We start from the raw sequence: 6000 nt of genomic DNA, 5'->3' as shown, positions 1-6000 counted from the left end.
AGATTAGCTGTTTGGAAATAGCAGAAGGTCAAAGGAGTGAAGAATTTTAAGGGTGGAAGAGAAAGACATTATTGAAGGGCCTGCCCATAGAGATCCAGGCAAAGAGGAGACTGAAGCTAGAACAGAATTGAAAGACTGGGGGAACAGAGAAGAGAGGGGGGCAAAGGTCCTAATGAATCTGAAGAACAAGTATGGCAATAGCAGGGGAGTATAGGAAAAATGGAAGGACAGAAGCTAAACAGCTGAGATGGGCAGCTTGGTGGCCGTATGGATAGAGCCCTAGCCCTGGAGTCAAGAAGAACCAAGCTCAAAACCTGCCTCAGATGCTACCCATGAGATGCTAAGCAAGTGACGTAATGTCTCTGTGCCTCAGTTTCCTCATGTGTAAATGACAGGGTTGTACTTGATGGCCTCTAAATTCCCTTCCAGCTCTAAACCTATGATCCTATGATTTGAGAGGTCAAGATCTTGAAGACTGAGTTGTTTCTGGTAATGATGACGTTTATTGCACTAGGTAAATGAGATATGGGTGTTTGTGGAAGTCATGTAATTAACAAGCTCACATTCATAGAGCACAATGAGATTTGCAAAGGGCTTTATATATCTTATCTCACCTGGTTCTTATAATATCTCTGGGAGATGGGTGCTATTATTATCCCCATTTTACAGATGAGGAAACTGAAGCAAACAGAGGTTAAGTGACTTGCCCAGGATCACACAGCTAATCAGTGGCTAAGGCAGGATTTGAACTCAGGTCTTCTTGACTCCAAATTTGACATTCTATCCGCTGCACCACCTAGCTACCATATGAATTGAAAGAGTTCAAGAAACTGTGAGGATGAGGCATTAGAAGGATTACCTCTGTGTATAATGGAGTTGCTGAAGTGTTAAAACCAAGATTTTAGGGGAAAAGTAGGAGAGGTTAGTAGATGACAGCTCCAAGAATCAGGTGATGGTCTGATGGCCTGGCAAGAACTTCAGTGGAGATGTGGTTGAGTGATGGTGGTGAGATAACAGTCTGAATGGAGCTCTGGGAAGAAAGAATCAGAGCAGGCAAAGGCAAGACGAGTGAGACACTTGGCCTTGTGTACATCAATCTTAGGGGCACGGAAAAAATAAATAAAACATGCATCCATTATTCCAAACAAGATGATGTTAGCATAAGTGCCTGGCATTGGACAGTTACAATCCTAGCAAAGAGTATGCCTATCCTATCTCAGGAGACGGTGGCAATGAATAGGGACCAAGTGTGTGAAAAGGAAAGACTTCCAGAGAATTGTGGACTCTTGCTTAACCCTAATCTCCCCTGGGCCTCAGCAGATGACCTCCCTTCTTATTTAACCTGAAGGCCATCAAGGGGCAGTGTGGTCCTGTGGAACCCTCTTGTCACCAAAACCCAACAGGAAAAGATAAAGGAAGGAATTTCATTCTAAATAACTGCAGAATATAAAAATATCTGGGAGTCTAGCTAGAAGACACACTGGAATTGTATAATGATAACTACAAAACATGCTTTACAGAAACAGATCTAAATAATTGGAGAGATATTCATTGAGCATGGTTTGGCCAGGTCAATATTTTTTAAAATGCCAATAGCAAATAAATTTATAGATTGAATTCTGTGTCAAACTACTGAAGTATCACAGAAAGAAAAAATTATAACAAAATTCATCTGGAGGAACAAAAGGCCAAGAATTTCAAAGAAAATAACGAGAAAAAAATGGAAATAAAGGCAGTACCAGATCTTAAATTATACCACAAAGGAGTAATCATCAAAATTATTTGATACTTTTTTTTTTAATTAAAAAGTTGATCAGGAGAACAGATTACTTAACCCAAAAGGTTAGGTAACAGATTAGGACCCAGGAGCAATCAAACATAGCAGCAGTTCAATAAGCCCAAGTACTTCAACTACTGGGGCTAGCATTCACTATTCAACAAAAATGCTGGCAAAGTTGGAAAGCAGAAATTAAATTTAAACCAGTATCTTACAGTTCATTGGATTGATTATAGTTCATCTAACAACTTCAGGAGACATATGTTGCTCCATGCTGAAGGGTTGTCCTTTTTAAGATGATGCAGCAAAACCTGGGTGGTCCCTCGATCCCTCATCTTATAACAGTTAAACATGGGAGAGGCTACTTGAAATCTGCATCAGAGCATATTAGCAACTGAGCCAGAAGGAGTGGCCGACTCAGTGTACCTTAAATGGACAGATTCCACTTTCTGGCTCTTCCTTTCAACTGAGCATGTCAGAACTCTTCAAACCTCTCCCTGCAGGAGCTGAGGGAGAAATCAGCGCTCATTCTGGGCAGAAATGATGGATTGACCCCACATGACATGACATCTAGAACAGGCACTTGTGTAGGCAAGCATTAGGCTTTGAGCCCCCGACCTCCTTTTCTCTTTCATGTTTTCTTCTCTGAGCACAGATGACTAAACAGTCTGAGATGGAAATGCCCAGCCTCGTAGGCAGCCTCACAAGTTTGAGAGGCTGGAAGAAGCCCGAGTCTCTCAGCTGGAGGTGAGTGGCAGCCTAAGTCATTTCTAAATCTGAGAGGATGACCACCAGCAGGAAGATGAGCCCAACCCCTGGCCTGACTTAGCAGAAGATATGCACCTTCAGGGAGACCAAGCAGAGCTGAATATAAAGTAAAATGTTGATTCAGCAGCCCTATAAACTGCTTCATGTTTAATGTTCCAAGCCTTAACGTCCCAGGGGAGTGTATCAGTAATTTTAAGTTATTACGGTTTTCTTGTTTAAGTCTTTGTTAATGTGTGCTTGTGAGTCTCTTGTGTTAAGCTGATTTAGGAGGCAGCTAGGTGACTTAGTGGATAGAGCTCTGGACCTGGAGTCAGGAAGACCTGAGTTCAAATGTGACCTCAGATACTTACTTAGCTGCTTGACCCTGGGCAAGTCATTCAACCTCTGTTTGCCTTAATCCACTGGAGAAGGAAATGGCAAACTACTCCAGTATCTTTGCCAAGAAAACCCCATGAATGGTGTGGTCCACAGGGTCACAAAGAGTCGGAAACAACTGAACAACATATCTGATTTGTGTTGTATATTGAGTACCTTTCTACTTTCCTCTTTTGGGGACACCCTGGAAGTGAGCCAAACCTAATCTTTAAGTAATTTCCCCCTCAAGGCTTCAGGGTATTTAGCCTTAGCCATTCCCCAATCAATAGGTGCCCATTTTACTACAAGGAAAAGTGCTTCTACAGGACTGAAGGAAGGCCAGAAAGGATAGAAGACAAGCAGCAGGAGACCTTTTAAAGTTACATACCAAATTTATTTTGTATGTGTGTATACACATACACATGTATATATGTGTACATGTACATACATATGTATATATGTGTATATGCATGTGTATATAATACACACATAGACACATATAGACCCACATATCTATAGGTATGTATATTTATGTATATATGTACTGTGTGTACATATATGTATGTATACAAGAATACATATGCATATAGTATATATAATAAATTTAACAAAATTTATATATTATATACTTTTTTTTGAGAGACTAGATTTCCCAGTCTCACGCAGACTAATTTATGGCACCCACTCACTAGGCCAATCCCACTACTTATCAGAGCAGAAGCTTTGACTTGCTCTATTGTTCTGAGCTAGGCCAGTTTGCCCCTCCGAGGCAGCCTGGTGCCCCCTCCCACCCCTGTTCCTGGGGGCTCAACTTCCTGATGTTGGACTTCACAAATACCCAATTAGCTTAACTCAATGCAGCTCAGAGCTCCTAAACTCAAACAATCTGCCAACCTCAGTCTCCCCTGGAGCAGGGATTCCCCTATGTTTAATTGTCATAAGGTAGGGGACCAAGAGACCACACCTGACTTATAAATTAAAAACACAACCACTACGCATAATATTTGCTGTTTCATGTGTAATCCTCTTTTTATGTTCTACTATGAATATGGGATGGCCATTTTATTTGATGTTTTTAAGTTCAAAATAAAAAATTAATTAATTTTTAAAGTTACTATAAATACTTTTATACATATGGGACCTCTTGCTCTGTTTTCTACCGCTTGCTGTATATTCCTAGGAGCTGTATTTGCTGACTTGGAAGATCTGTATAGTTTTAGTGAATCTTTTAGAATAATTTCAAATTATTTTCCAGATCAGTTGGAGCAATTCAGAGCTCCACCAACAGTGAATTGTGTGCCTGCTTTTCCATAGCCCCTCCAACATGTACCATTTTGTCTTTAGTCATTTTTGCCAATTTTATAGGCATGTGGTAAAACTTCAGAGTTGTTTTAATTTGTATTTTCCTTTTTTTTTTTTTTGCTTTTTGGTGAGGCAATCAGAGTTATGTGACTTACCTAAGGTCACACAGCTAGTAAGTGTCAAGTGTCTTGAGCCAGATGTGAATGCAGGTACTCCTGACTCCAAAGCCCGAGCTTTATCCACTGCACCGCCTAGCTGCCCCTGTATTTGCCTTTTTATTAGCGATTTGAAACATACTTTCATGTGATTGTTTCTAACTTGCAATTCTTTTGAAAACAGTCTGTTCATAAACATATGAATTTATCTACCGAGAGATGAATTTATCTACTCTTGTTCTCATAGGTTGTTATCACCTTATGTAACCATTTGGCTTTTGATCTGGAAGAGGACCATGACATCAGGAAGATGATGCCATGACTTGCAAATGAATTGGATTTAAGTGAGGGAGGGCTGTACAAGTCACTACCCTCACTTTATCCTCCACAGCCATCTGGATCCAATGGGCAGATAAAGATTAGGACGACTGGAGTTGGCTCAGCTGTTATCACCTTCCTTGTTATCTTGGCAATCAGACTTTCATCAGAGATATCTGCTGCATATATGTTTTCCCAGTTAACTACTTTTCTTCTGATTTTTAGCTGCATTGATTTTGTTCATACAAAAGGTTTCAGTTTTGTGTAATCAAAGTTTGATCTCTCCATTCTCTCCACTCCTAAAGTAATCATTGTCTTTTCCTCTCATTCTTTGACTTCTATTGTTCCTGATCTTTTTCCTGATGCACTGCAAGAAATTTGAGTATTGTGCCTAGCACACAGTGTACATAGTAGGTGTTTAATACATGTTTGAATGCATTTACCATTTTGTTACCACTTACTGTCATTAAAAATAATAACTAACATTCATATATAATGATTCATTGTTTACTAGGACATTCCTCATGGCAATGCTGCAACGTCGCTACTACAAGTATTATTATCCCTATTTTAGACGAGGAAACAGAAGGTTGTCAGAGTTTGGACTTGAACTCAGCTCTCCTGACTCAAAATCCAATGGTCTTTAGATTTCATCACACTTAATTGAATGTCGCATTTTTTTTCTTCCCATAGATAGTACATTCAGAGGAGGCAGAAAGTATATGTTTCTAATATATCTGCCCTACAGCACTTAGTGTCTTAGATATAACAGGCAACAATAATACTAGCTAACATATAATAAGTAGCTAGTATTCATATAGTGCTTTGAGGTTTTGTGAAGAGCTTTACAAATATTATTTCATTTGATCCTCACAACAACCTTGGGAGGCAGATGCTATTATTATCCCCATTTTACAGATGAGGGAACTGAAACAGACTGAGGTTAGATTACTTGCTCAGGATCACACAGCTAATAAAGGTCTGAGATCACATTTAAACTCAAGTCTTTCTGATTCTGTCCACCCAATGCTCTCAAGTATCTGTTGATCTTAGAAGTCTCTTTCTTTTAACCCTTACTCCTTGAGGTCACCCTATTTCTTCTCTCCCCAAGTTTCAGAGCTAAAGAGTGAAAAATATCTCCCTGGGACTCTTCACCTTGCTTCCTTCTAGGCTGAGTTTGTGCTAGAGGTCTGTTGGACTGCTAGGTGCTTACCTTTTGCCCATAGCAGAGGCAAAGCCAAGGCACCTTCATCCTTGGAGCTGCTGCTGCCCTGGAATCACCCTGTGACACTAAGACAATTTGCTCCACCTCTACAGCTTGTTCCC

General features: G+C 40.1%; 1 long non-coding RNA gene across 1 annotated transcript; it reads left to right on the top strand.

Moving 5' to 3' along the window:
* The first annotated feature begins 2257 nt into the window (after positions 1 to 2257).
* On the top strand, positions 2258 to 5163 carry LOC110194145 (uncharacterized). The gene is made up of 2 exons (XR_002320646.2): positions 2258 to 2524; positions 4604 to 5163. It is a non-coding gene; the product is annotated as an uncharacterized LOC110194145 (long non-coding RNA).
* The last annotated feature ends 837 nt before the right edge of the window (positions 5164 to 6000 follow it).

Source organism: Phascolarctos cinereus, unplaced genomic scaffold, assembly GCF_003287225.1.
Source record: "Phascolarctos cinereus isolate Bilbo 61053 unplaced genomic scaffold, phaCin_HiC Scaffold_1;HRSCAF=81, whole genome shotgun sequence".
In the NCBI taxonomy this organism is placed as follows: Eukaryota; Metazoa; Chordata; class Mammalia; order Diprotodontia; family Phascolarctidae; genus Phascolarctos; species Phascolarctos cinereus.
This window is presented reverse-complemented; position numbering and strand designations above follow the sequence as displayed.